The sequence below is a fragment of the Varanus komodoensis genome, unplaced genomic scaffold (assembly GCF_004798865.1).
Source record: "Varanus komodoensis strain SLA01 unplaced genomic scaffold, ASM479886v1 scaffold2, whole genome shotgun sequence".
NCBI lineage: Eukaryota > Metazoa > Chordata > Lepidosauria > Squamata > Varanidae > Varanus > Varanus komodoensis.
In genome coordinates, this window is record NW_025335568.1 from 42,892,091 (window position 1) to 42,906,514 (window position 14,424).

Sequence of the window (14,424 nt, forward strand, 5' to 3'; positions counted from 1 at the left end):
TTTAATGTTTCCTATCATAATATTCTCCCCAAGTGGAATGAATGATTCCAGAGGGTTCCTTGAGTCCCAACCACAGCGTTCAATTTATCCAATGAATGGGAGCCATCATTGTGCACACTGGAAATCACACCCCACCACTCCTTGTTTGGGTTAGTAAAAGAAGGCCAGGAAATAGTTTCAGTTTAATACCATGTGGTATTTCATTGAATTGGATGACAAAGTTTTGCTTTGGAGAAAAATGGAACTGTGCTTTTGTGGTTTACACCCTGGAACTGAAGGAGGGCCCTGAAGATTACAGCAATATTTCTGATACCGTAACACAGAGGAGAAAATTCTGCTCTCTTGTCTCTCTGTCTCTGCCTCTGTCTCAGTCTCAGTTCCAGGGTACAGACAGAGACAGAGGAATGTCCTCCTTTTAGATGATTGGGCTGGTATATATTTGTGTGTGTGTGTGTGTGTGTGGGGCAGTGGGGGGGTGGGGGAGGGACCAAAAGGCACCTTTCTGGGCCACACAGAAAAACTGGGCAGGGTCTGAAAAGTTAATGGGCTCTAGATCTCTTGCTCTCTCCATCTATGTCTATGGCTCACAGTATATCCAGTGATACCCACTCACCCATGGAATGTAAACGCTGCCAGTTTGCAGTGCCTAACTCATTTGGTTCTCTACCTGGGCCACCCTGCAGTCTGCCCTTTCACTGGCTCTCGGCCATTTTGTTGAAAAAAAAGCCAAAAGGCTGACCCTGATTGTAAACCACTAACTCTCAACACGCCTCTCTTGCTGGTTGGTGGCAGATGCTCACAGTCTAGCTTGGGCATGGTGTGCTCACACCAGGTAGGCATGCCGCTTAGCATCAGAACTTTTGCTCAGCAATCAATCCTGGATCGGGTAGCTGGAGACAGGAAAGCCTGAGCAACTGAGAGGCATTCTTCATCTGAGTAGGCCATATGGGGTTCAACAGGCAGAGAGTATGGCCTGGTAGAAGGCAAATGAAAAGCTGAAAAGCTGCTAGAGGTCTACCCACTATTTTGAAGGTGCCCTCTATAGTACAGTCTATTTGAAGGGCTGCCCAGTCCAAAAATAAAGAATCATCAGAAGGAAGAGCTCGGCCTTGAAGTCACTTGGCAGCACCTGGACAGCAGACCAGGCAAGGCACATGGGCCACGTGATCATAGCTTTCTATACTATGGTGAGATACACTATATTTCCATTTAAATTATAATGTTTATTTCTGCATTTGTCAAACACATAGAATATGCAACATTAATATAAATTGGTGCCTACATTGTCCTATTTTTTAATGCAAGTCCTTTTATCTGGAGACTCAGAACCCTAACCAAAGTGTGCAGGGCCTGTGGGCATGCACATAATGCTGCCTTTAACATCTCTGCAAACTGGGGTGGGCAAGGCTAGGAAAGAGAGTGAGAAGACAGCTCTAACGTTTTGAAAGGTTTTTCTTAAAGCATGTTTTTAAAAAGAGCACAGAGAGGTGACAGCTTTGTGAGAGCCATTGGTAATCCGAGCAGGTACCATGGCAACCATAGGTACTGCTTTGGGGACCTCCGATCAAAAAAGCAATGGAGCATGCAGGGTCTTTGTCTGTTTCTTCTGTTCACTCACATAACCAACAGCAGCGGGTTGCACCCAACTCTACTAGTCTATGATTCCAACAAAGTGTCCCTAGAAAGGTACTGGTATGTTTCTCCTAGTGTCATCCCAGCATTAAAACATACCATGTTGCAAGTTGATTCCACTGGGAGTCTGTCCATAGAGACCTATGATTGCACACCCACCTACCTGGGCATAAAAGCAACTAAGCTCAGTTTTTACACCTGAGAGGGCTCCCTGAGCATTACCCTGCTAGTACCCCCACCCCAAAGATCTCCAATAAGATCAACATGGCAACAAGCTTTGTTGCACCATTCTAAAACCAGTTGCTCCATTTTGGTTTTTGAAGCAAGTCACGTCAGTGTGTGTGTGTGTGTAAACACTGTTTTATTCCTTTAATTGTTTCAGTGTTGTTAGTTTCCCCAAGAGGTTATCAATAGTATTAAGAAAAGAGATGGAAGTAATGGACGGCATAAATATTTGATAAGTAAATAAATAAAAGATAATAAAATACATATTTGCTGCCTCCCCAATCTCTTATTTTCTGAGCATTTAAGATTAATGCAGGAAAGCGGATCATTAAGGAAGAAAATAATGTCTCATTGGTAAGTGTACTGGCAAAAGAACAGATGAATCAAGTCTGTATTTTTCATTTCAGTTTTGAAGAGAATCTACCAAAGTCTCAGACATTCAACAAAGCTTCAGCCATCTGCATTACCAAGCCCTGAATGAACTGTTGCCTAATGCCAAATCTTTTTCCATTGTGACAGATGCATATTCCAGATATCCGTTACTGGCATTTTTTCATCTACTTCATTGGATACTTTGTTCCCTGCTCTGTGTATTAAGCACACGTGGTACCCCATGTTTTATCAGATATGACAGTAGGACAGTATTCAAGCATTTAATTCTTTCTTTCCTGTCCCTCCACTTCAACCCCTTTTGGAACTTGTGGGATTTAGATATAAAGAAGATCACAACTTGTTTGACCACAAGCCAATGACATGGCTAGGATACTTTATGCAAAAAAAATAAAAAAGGTAAAAAATGAAATTGAAGATTTTAAATTGAGATCTTTTAAAAGCACCCTCCAAATCCAGGCCCAAATCCAGGCCCATTCATTCTCCTGGAAAAGGAAAAATACCTAGTGGAGATCTATCAATTAGCTGTCTGTCTGTCTGTCTACCTATCTCAAGACTCAAAGGCTATTTGGTGCAGAAGTGAAGCATGGCAAAGCTAACTAAGACATCTCTTCAAGAGCCCAGTGAAGGACAGTTGATATCAAAGCAAAGAAACACCAAAGAAATTGATCATAGCAATCATTTTTAATATAAATAATACCCATGGTTTATGCATAAATAGTCCTACAACTCCCAGCATTCCCAGCCAGAATGTTTATGTCCAAACATTAATACTATTTTGCCTTAAAGTCCATTATGAAGACAGCTCTTAGGTGTGGCACATGGGCAGTTAAGTCATTTTTCGTCCCACTGAAACTGACGTAATGTCAGTTTTGGGCTTTGTGGGAACTCAGAACGGAAGCTCAAAGGCCCAGCTGCTTGACACGGAACACCTGGGGCAGGTTTCAGGGCTGGTGTATCCTGGGGACCCAGCAGCTGTGCTAGCATGCCAGGCACAGAAGCCCATGCTGGCCTTTGGGGAGACATTGGGGTTAAATGGCAACAAAACAGAGAAAGCCAGTTCACCCAAGTAAGTTCCTATTTTTGTCACTAACCCACTCATAGCTTCTTCCCATTCTCACTGCTTCCAACAGCAGGCGACTTTCTCCTGAAACTCGGGTGCTGCAGGTGTGGGAATAGGATGACCACTTATGTATCACACAAAAAGATGAAATAAGAAGAATTGCATTTGCGAAATTAAAAATACCAATGCAGATACAAACCTAACAGACCTAATGTCTCCACTGTGTGGAAGACTGTTACCAGGTGACTTCAAGGCCCATTTGCCCTTCCAGTCCATGCCAGACCTCCATGCCAGACCTCCACACGGGCATCTACAGCCCTCCCACACCACTGCTGACCACCACGCACCCAGCGCTGAAAGTGGCAGTGACTGGCAAAGAGGGAGTGCCCTGCGGCCTGTGGGTGGGACGTCTGCTGATGGGTCCTTTTTGCCAGCCTGCGCCCAGAGGAGCAGGCTCAGGGAACAGCTGAAGGACAGTGCCAAAGGGCAGCACCTGTGTGGGGTCCATTTGGTGCCCATTTGGTGCTGGTTTGGGTCCTTGGTCTGTCGGTCTGAGAGGCTGATAATCCTGCCACAGCCTCAACTGTGGCACAGCAGCATTATTTTATTATTTTAATTATGTCACTCAGGAACTTTGGGGTGCAATGTGATCACAGGTAGGGGGTGTGGCATTGGGGGATTAACTAGCCAACAAAAGAGAGGAGGGGTGAGATATTTGAGTGCTGTCCCCTCTTCTGGTTCCTCTCCCAACCAGATGCTTCCTGGCGACTGTACCAGCCCACTCTTGAACCTGGTGCTGCTGCTGTTCGATGCCAGGTCAGTCCAAACCAAAAACTTTCTCAGCCAGGGGCTGACCTAGTTTGTTTTACAGAGACTTGGGTGGGAGAAATGGGAGGAGACACTCTTTCACAGCTGTGCTCTCCTGGAACTCCGTGCAACTCCAGCACTGCCCTGAGGGTTGGCAGGGGAGTGGCAGTGGTCTAAAGGAATGCTATCTGCCCCTCTAGGCTTCCTGTTTTCTTGAGGATAGGTCTTGGGTGCTTTTATTTTATTTTAAAATTTTTATATGCCATCCAATACCAAAGTCTCTGGACAGCTTCCAAAAGCAAGCAAGCAAGCAAACAAAACAACAACAACATACCAACAAACAACACACTGCATCTGACTATTAATGATAAAAACAAAGATGAAACCAATTAAATGTTAAAATGTTGGGGAAATAAAAAGGTTTTCGACCAATAAGCTGAAACTTAATCCAGGGAAGAAGGGGGAGATGCTGGTGGGTGGATCTTCTGTCCAGATGGATGATATTGCACTTGTCCTGGGCAGGGGTGCACTCCCCAGAAGGGCCAGGTTGTAGTTTGGGAGTGCTCCTTGAGCCTGGATTGTCACTGGAATTTCAGGTGGATTCGGTGGCTCAGACCACCGTCAATCAGCTTAAGCTGATTCACAAACTAGGACCCTGTTTGGACAGACAGGACTAGCAACTGGTAGTCCATGCTCTGGTAACTTCTCATCTGGATTATTGTAATGCACTCTGTGTGAGGCTGCCTTGGAAGTGGTCTGGAAACAATAGGTCCAGAACAGGGCAGCAGGGCTGCTGGCAAGGACTGGCCATCAAAAACTCATAAGGCCAGTCCTCTACCACCTCCATGGGTTGCCACTTGAAGTTGGGGCCCCATTCAGAGTGTTAACATTAACATTTAAAGCCCTAAACTCCTCTTCCCATATGTGTCTACCTAGACCCTGCGATTGTCATCTTTGGCCCTTCCAGAGAGCCCTCTCTGAAGGAAATTAAGAGGGTGGCTACAAGGGGAAGGGCCTTCTTGGTGGTGGTACCCTGGATTTGTAATCAGCTCCCCAAAGAGGTTTGCCTGGCACTCTCTGTTCACTCTTTTTGGTGACAGGCAAAACCCTCTTCATTTGCCGAATACTTTAATAGTTAAAATAATCCTTTAAAAGAACTTTAAAACTTTTTATCCATATGGTGTTTATTTGTATTTTAGTGCTATTATAACCCTGGATTAAAGTTTTAATTGTTGTGGCTACTATGGGTTTTCTGGGGCGGGGCGGGGGTTGCTGTGGCCTCTTGTTGCTATTTTATTGATATATTATGTATGTTTGATTTAATACTATTGTTTTTATTGTATATGTTGTTTGCTATGACTTTGTAAACTGCCCAGAGAGCCATTTTGGCTACTGGGCAGTGTAGAAATGAAACAAATTTAGACTGGGCAGCCCTTAAAACAGAAGACTGTCCACTATCCTAGACGACTCATGGCCATCCAAAAGCGAGGCACATCCTGGATTGCCCCTGCAGTACTTGTGTGATATGCAAGAAGCAGCACGATGGAAACTCCTATGTCATCCTGGGTCAAAAGAGAATTTTCTTCAAATGTGAGTCCGACAGCCAGTTTTCTTTTATTTTTACGCTAGAGTAAGCCCAGGATGCCCAATTCAAACCTTAAAAGTCCCAACTCCCCATGCTAGGTCCCCAGTCCAAGCTGGGCAGGCAACCTGTACCTACACTAGTCTCTCTCTCATTCCCTCTCTCTCTCTCTCTCACACACACACACAAAGATGTCTTTTTTGGCCGTCAGATAATTGTCTGAATGGGCACTTATGCATGAATGTGGGGGCAAATCATGTCGACGGGACCTCTAGCCCTGCCACAGATGCCTTCCAGCCCTCCCTTCACTGCTATTGGATTAATGTGGGCATCTGAGAGAGAAACGTGTGCGTACACAGGGTCCTGGAATCTTGGACATGCAGGGACAAGGTTAATGTGCTCTAATGCATTAGATGATTTGATTTGTACTCTGCCTTTCTACCAAAAATGACTTACCGGTACAATTAAAACAGATTAAAGCAACACAATACAACATAAATATGACACAATAAAAATAAAACCATCACCCAACTCAACTGACCCACTTATGAGCCAAAGGCCTTCCTGATTAAAATAGCCTTTGCCTGCAAACCTTGCCTCTCTTGGGAGGGAGTGCCACAGCCTGGGAAGTGAAAGGATTGGGGAAAGGCATGTATCTTTGGGAGCGGCCACATTCTAGATGCACCTTCACATGAGTAATGTGTGGAGGGTGCTGCCATTTCACTGCACGACTGTATGATTCACACAGTAAAAGTTTTAAGGATGCCTGCACTTACAGCAAAGCACTTGAAAATAGTAATGGTATAAAGTAGCTCACCATTGATGAGTGCAAGAGGAAAATGAACCTGGAATTTAAACTGGCCATATGTGTCTAGATTCCGTTACGGTCACCTAACACAAACTTAGCTCCATGTTGGCAATGAAATTAGTGTCATTTAAAAATAAAGAACACCCAGCGGCAGAGCCTCTTGGTGCCCCTGTTGATGGCATCTCGGCAGACGTGGCCAAGAGGTTCTGCATAGCTGTGTCTGCCTCTGCAGCTGTTCCCCGCCATTAAAACCCCACATTTACTTACCCTTTCTGAACGCCACAACTCAGGCGAATTAAAAGAAAAAGGAGGAGGGGCATGACAATAATTTAGAAAACAGACAGTAGGTTCTTAAGGTGCTGCCAGATAGACTGGCAGACATTGTGTATTGGCTTCAGAGTCAGTTATACTTAAAATCAAGAGGACATGCGGGCCATGCTGCTCAAGTCTCACAGCTTTCAATGTGTCCACTCTAAGCATGGCTAACTCTAGATCCTGCACGGTCCACTTGCATTATCAAGAAGCTTGTGACTGTCTCTCTCATCAAACGTTCATCAGCAAAGTCCTCTTTTTTTTCGGATCTGGGTGGTGGCGGCAGCAGCAGCCATAGCAGCAGAGGCTGGGGGAGCGCAGAGAGAGTGGTCAGGGAATTTGTGAAGGCAAGGTAGGAGCTTGGACAGAGCAGTGGACAGGCGGGCTAGAGAGACCCAGGAGGAAGCAGAGGGGGCAGGGCCAGCGGCCTCTGAGGCTTGTAAAGCTGTGCTCAGCCACTGGCAGCACCAATGGGCAAGACGTGATGCAGCCAGGGTGTCATCCTTGGTTGCATCCCTGGTTGCCTGGGGACTCTTTTCTCCAGGGACTTTGTCTTCACCGAGGGACCGTGGTGCTCAGCCTCAAGCAAGGGTAGGCAAGACAAGGGTGCAGAAGGCAAGTAGAAACAAAACTCGGAGGGGTGGCCTACGCCAGGCCTAGAGACAGCCATGGCAGGATGGTTGTGATGGCAGCCTGCAGCTCCTGTGCAAGTTGATCTTCCTCCCACTGGAAAAGCCAGGATACGGTTGCATTAAGTGCAAGCTGGTGCTCAAGTTGGTGCCCCTCCTTGAGGAAAAGGTGAAGGGTCCAGAGGACTCCATCACCTCCCTCTGCGAGAGAGGGGGAAGAATTCCTGGACAAAGAGGAAGGGGCCACTGGGGAATCAGCTGGGGGGACATGGAGGCATGTCTCTCTCAGGAGGCAGAGGCTGGCACCACGCCCTCCATCCCCAGGTGCTGAGTTGCAGCTGAGAAATATGTTTTCTTCTCTGGAGCATACCAGGGCCACGGGTACCCCAGGGGACCAGCCTGCTCAGAAAGCTCAGTCTGATGTCAGTCACAGGCAGAGGACTGCTTTCGGAGATGCGGGGGCTGAAGTAGGGCCCCCGATCTCCACCAGACAAGTGGGAGGAAGGCAGGTCATGGCACTGGGGACTTCTTACTAAGGGGTACTGAGGTGGCAGTGCACTGGCCGGATCGAGGAGTGAGGGCGACCTGCTGTCTGCCAGGCACATGCATCCGGCATGTGATGGAAAGACTGGGGCATCTCCTTCCCTTGGTGGGTCTTCAGTCGCTTCTGATGATCCACCTGGGGACAAACGACACAGCCAGGCAGGGGAGGAGTGGGATCACTCGGGACTTCGAGGCTGTGGGCAGAGACTTCAACGTCCCTGATATTAGTTGGGAGATGCACTGTGTGGCAGCGGCTGGGTCCCATCAGTTCCTAGAAGCTATGGAGTGAAAAACCCCAGGGGTCTGAGAGGCAATGAAGGGGTGAAACATCCTAGACTTGCTTCTGACCAACAGGGAGGATCCGGTGGGTGATGTGCAGATTAGGGGAGCTCTGCATGTGAGTGACCACTCCATCCTATGCTTTGAGATCAGGGGAGTGGGGATGAGTGGTAGGTCAAGCACTAGGAGTTGGGACCTCTCGAAGGCCAGCTTCAGTCACTTGAAGGCCAGGCTGGGGGAAGGCTCCTGGGAGAGGGTACTGGAAGGCAAGGGAGTTCAGGAGGGGTGGATGGCCCTAAAAAGGGAGGTATTGGAGCCACAAGCCTTAATGATACTGCCGATTAGCAATGTGGGGAGGCGCAAGAGAGTGCCACCATGCATGTAAAGTGAGGTAATAAGAGGGATTAGAAGGAAGAGGGACCTCCACAGGAAATGGACATGGAGCAAATGATCAAATTCGCAGATGATACTAAAATGGGGGCAGTGGCCACAACTGAGGAGCAGGTAATCCAGATCCAGAAGGCTCTGGACATACTATGGAAGTGGACTGGAGACAACAGGATAAGTGCAAGGTTTTGCATTCAATGTGGGTAAGTGCAAGGTCTTGCACTTGGGGCATAGGAATGGGTGTGATAATTACAGGTTAGGGGACAAGTGGCTGGGGAGCAGCACTTGTGAAAGGGACCTCGGGGTGCTGGTTGACTGCAGGCTAAACATGAGTCAGCAGTGTGATGCGGTGGTCAAGAGGGCAAACACCACCCTTGGTTGCATAGCCAGAAGTGTGGCTTCTAGATTGAGAGAGGTATTACTACCACTCCACACGACTCTGGTGCGCCCACAACTGGAGTATTGTGTTAAGTACTGGGCTGCACATTACAGGAAGGATATAGCCAGGTTAGAGTAAGTACATTGTAGGGCCACAAGGATAGTGGACAGATTGCAGGGAAAGCTAAATGAGGCAAGACTGAGGGAACTGGGTCTTTTCAGCCTGGAGAAGAGGAGACGGTGAGAGGATCTGTTGCAGACATATAGGTGCATGAGGGGGTGTCACACGGAGGTGGGTAGATACCTGTTCTCCCCTGCAGAGGAGGGCAGGATGTGATCCAACAGAGCCAAGCTCAGGGAACCAGGGCTCAATTTGGATGACAGGAAGTACTTCCTGACAGTCAGGGCCCCGAGGGTATGGAATGGGCTTCCCTGGAAGGTGGCTGAGGCCCCATCGGTGAAGGTGTTCAAGGATAGGCTAGACATGCACCTGGTAGGCGTGTCATGAGCAGAGCTGGCTGGTGCCGGGGGTCAGGCTAGATGGCCCAGACCCTTCTGACTTGCTCTGTTTCTATGTTTCTGTGCTACATATTGTTGCTGTTCTCATGTAAATTCTTTAAAACCTCTTGGAGATATACAGTTTATACCTTGTGATGTGTATGTTTTCAATCTGTCAGCAAGGCCTATAAATTCATGTTTTGTCACTGCTCATTTCCTCAGACTTCCCACTTGCAGGCATCAGCTCTGACGGAGGTATCTGCTTCTACATCTCTTTTAACTACCCTGTAGTCTCCTGATCCTCCTTTAGTTCTCCTTTAACTGCCTTGTCAGCCAGAGATCCAACTGCCTCCCTAACTGGTTTCCTGCTTTGGCTATATTTAAGGACTGTTTTATTGTTGGTTCTAATGTTTCCAGCAATATGCTCCTGAAAACCATCATTTGTTTTAAATTATATTATATGTATATCCCACCATTTTTCCTTTCAAGGAACTCAAGGTAGCTTACATCAGTCTCCTCCTGTTCTCAGCCTTATCCTCACAACAACAGCCTTGTGAGGTTGGTTGGGCTGAGAGTTTGTGATTGGCCCAAAGTCACCCAGTTACCTCCATGATTCACCCAGTTAGAACCCAGAGCTCCTGAGTCCAGGTTTGTGTTCCTTTTCATTCTCTTGTTTGGGTAAGACTTCAACTTTCTGAAGAAAGTTTTTTCCTCTTGGGAATTGTTTTCTTGCTTTACTCTGTAAAATTGCATCCTCGTGCATGCAGTAGTTAGAATGGAAAATAAGATGGTGGACTAAATTGACATTTGGTCTGACCCGGCAAGGATCTTCTGATGCTTTTATGTTGATTATGCCCTCAATTATGGCGTTCCAGGTCTGAGAACCTTTCAAATGCATGGCAAAACCTCTCTGTGTGGGATGGCCTTTGGATAAGTCAGCAGACATTAGGGACATAGGATGCTGTTTCATACAGTCAGGCCACTGGTCCATCCAGGTCAATGCTGCCCATGCGAAGGGCCCTGAACATGCGGCACATGCAAAGCCTGCAAGTCGTGTGTGCAGAAGAGGGACCTGCACAGTGTTTGCTCGATCGCCGTTCCTGCTGGGTACCTGCATAACCCTTGGCAGGCTTCGCACTGACTCAGGCTCAAGGCAGCAAGAAAGCAGCGTGGAGTCCAGGGAGCTTAACTGAGGGAATCGGATGGATTCCCACTGGTCAGTGCACTCCTCATACATACTGGGGAAGTGCAGGTCATAAAAGTGGCATTCATCTACAACTGTCCTTTGCAATATGATGCCCTCTCGCTGTGCAAGACCTACAACCCCCATCATGCCCAGCCAGTGTGAACTAGGTTGTCCTGAGAGACTGATACTGTGCACTGCACGGAAATGCTTGGGTTTGGAGAAGAACAAGATCACCATAATTTGGAGAGCATAAGATTATGATACATATACATGTACATTATCCACATACATGGTGTTTAATGTTGGTGTTTTTGAGTTGTTGTGATATCTTGGTTATACATCTAAAGAAAATTCTTTTTTGGGGTCAGCAATGATTAAATGGATTTTTTTTGGGGTGTAAACTCTCACTTTGAACAGCTGACAAGAGGGAAGGCATAGAAAGTATATGAAATGTCAGACACTTTGGCACTTGAAGCAGACAGGACACAGCAAGAGGGAGAGTGATATAATAAATATTCTAGTATAATAAATAAGTCTAGTTAATTTTCCAGCCAAAGGAATACTTTGTAACTTCCCTTTTTTAAGTGCACCAGCTTCAAGTTTTCAAGGAGTATAGTACCAAGTGCAACTTAAGGACATCCCATGTCTTTCTGCATGTGTGTGCGTCATAGTTGGTTGTGTCAGATGAAGATGATCCATGTCTCAGTATTCAGGCAATTATTATTATTACAGCAAACATTGACTGGGTTTGCAGATAACATGGGGGTAAATCCCAGCATGCCTTGGGATTCACAGTTCCCCTCTCTTTGGTGGACACAAGAAGGAGTCTGGTAGCTTTAGCTTCTGTTTTTGACTCATGGCAACTCATTGAGATGTCCAAGCCCAAGCAAGCAAAGTTTATCTTCACCACCCATAGTTTAATCACAGTTTAGGGTTTGAACATAATACTAAACTGTGGCTTATCTTACATGGAAGTGGAAGTTTCCAATCTCTTTGCACTGACCATGCCTAAAGAAGGGAAAGGAGGGGAACTGTCTGAGTTTCAGGGTGGCTGCTGATCATTCTTGCAATGCTATATAATAGGGGTCCAAACTTCTTTCCTTCCAAGGGCTAAATTCTATTTTGGAGATACTTTCAGGAAGCACATTCCATTGGTGGATGGATGAGAAGGCAAAAGGGGAAAGTCCAAAATACCCAAATACAATCATATTGTACTTTTAAGCTGTTACTACCAGAGATGGATTCTTAGGAGAGGATTTTCAACTTTGTAGAAAGGGGAAAGCCAGCACAAAAGTAGGCAAACAACGAACAACTGGTAGTTGGAAAAAAGAGTTAGGGTCAATGGAAGGAATATGGCTTCCTGGGAACCCCTGTGGGGGTAAATGTGGCCCCTGGCACTGTGATTCTGCACCTCTGTTGTATAGGTAAACCAGATCTGACCCTTTATGAACAGGGAATGAAGCCTGGAGCAGTCTAGTTGAAAAATCCTAAGAAATGGATTTTATGTGGGGTGGGAGAGGGGAGAAAAGAAAGGCCAACAGTGTTTCAGGTATTTCAGTGAAGAAAACGTTTTTGAACTTTTCATAGCATTTGCTGTCTTCTTGTTATGGCTGTGAGATCCCTGAAAGAAAACAGGAGCCCACATTTCCTTCATCTTGACACCAGCTGAGCCCCATTCCAACACCTTCTTATGGAACTTCTCTTTGTTCTCTCGATGGGTCTGCCAAATTTATGTGTGTTGTCTTTTTGGATCTTTCAGGTACTTATTCATCAGGAAGACTAGTCCAAACTGGGTCTCACTGAATTCTTCAACTTAAGTCAAACCATTCTATGTGGATCTAAATTTAAACATCGTCCAGTGATGCCATGCTATCAATAAACAGACCATTCAAAATATAAACAGACAAATAAATAAATAAATAAATAAATAAATAAATACAGAATGTATTTCTAACATATTTTAGCATCCCCTGCTTTTCCCGCAAACTGCCCCTACCAAAGAATATATTTAGGCTGGCAAAGAATAGAGGCCAAATTCATTCTTCTTATACATTCATTGGACTCAGACTGAAGTAAAACAGAACCATCTGTGGACTGCTAAAAAGCTGGGATGAAAATTTGATTAAAATGTGCTTAGAAAAAAGGGGGGGCTGTTGTAATTTTGCTGCTTGAGCAACATAAATGATTGAAAGATGAAAGATACCCAGCTAATGCCATCCCATGCCAGAATAACTCACTTCCATCTGTCTGTGTCCAAGGTCTTGAATACCAGGCTCTGAGTCAGCTCAATGAATCTGCACCATTAATGAATCATTCCAAAGCCCATGGGCCTGTCTGCAACCCAACTGAGCAAAAGCTGCTAATGGCCCACGAGGTTCAAATGCAAGATCTCCTTTGCACTGCAACGGGCTAGTCATTGCCTGGCCTGCCTTTCTGTGCCATCATAGCAGCCATGCCAGCAGCTGATCCCTTCCATAACTGTCAGTCCCATGGCAAAACTAATCTTTCTCACCCTCCTGCAGAGGACAACACTCACAGCCTCCAGAGCCTCCAGAGCGAGAAGGAGAACCCTGCAGTAAATATTCCCCCAACTCCTCCAGCTGTAAGGGGCATTCTATACTTTTTTATAATGCTGAAAGAAAACAGTTACAACACATTATCCTGACAAAACTTGCTATTTGTTCTATACTGCTTTCAATGGGCTCTGATACACAGTCTTCCCCTATGAGGTGGACTTGAGATACGGGGAACTATAACGGCCACCACCCTTGGCCAGTCCAGCTGGAAAAAATTAACAATTTCATAAGAGAAGGACCTTTCCCATTGTTTATGGAAAATATTTGACAAGTTTCATTTACTTCAAGCCATCTATAGAGTGTAGGTAGAGTGTTTTTGCCAGAACTGTTCTATTAGTGTGTCTACCCCCGAAGGAGCTTGATGATATTATTAATTAAATTTCTATAATGTCCCACAGTCAAAGCTCTCTTAGTGGGTTACACAGTACATAAAACCATATTGTAAAAATACAATAAAAATATCAGAAAGTCAGGAGAAAATTAAAAAGTTTTAAACAGCTAAAATAAATAATAAAACCAGACAATAACAAGGAATAACAAAAGAGTGATTCTGTGAAACACCACATGATCCCCTTCAAGACCCTGGATGGCCAAGAAAGACTTTAAAAGCCTCAGAAAAGAGAATAATCTTAACCTGGTGCTGAAAATTTAACAGATTTGGCACCAGCGAGGTCATAGTGGGGAGGTTATTCCATAGATAGGGGGCCACCACCAAGAAAGCCTGGAAAATGTCTTCAAAATTTGTGCATCAGACACTCGAAGGGGCCATTTTGTTGGTGTTTCAGGATAAGATGTGTATTAGTTCTTCATTAATTCATATACAAACTGAGATAAGCTACAACTCCAAGACTAATCCAAGGATTGGAATGTAGCTATTGTTCAGATTCTGCACATCTCTAAACTTTGCAATGCAGTTCTGCACTCAAAAGGTAACAAACTATATATTTTCAGGATGAAATACATGTAGAAATAAAATCTAAGACAATGTATTTTTCTTATATGTTTATATGTGCATTTGGTAAGAAAATGCATTCAAAGATTCACATTGATCAGAATCACTGGTCCCATGAGGTGGAGTGAATACCCTGCCCCAGACAATGGAGAGGAAGGATTGGCAAGCTGAGTACTT

At 45.5% G+C, this 14,424-nt stretch overlaps 1 long non-coding RNA gene across 1 annotated transcript in view; it reads left to right on the forward strand.

Annotated features, from left to right (window-relative positions):
- Positions 1-351: 351 nt before the first annotated feature.
- LOC123022943 overlaps positions 352-14,424 on the forward strand; it is a 24,754-nt gene continuing 10,681 nt past the window's right edge. The window contains exon 1 of the long non-coding RNA XR_006414610.1: positions 352-5,707. This is a non-coding gene — a long non-coding RNA (uncharacterized LOC123022943). The remainder of the gene's footprint in view (positions 5,708-14,424) is intronic.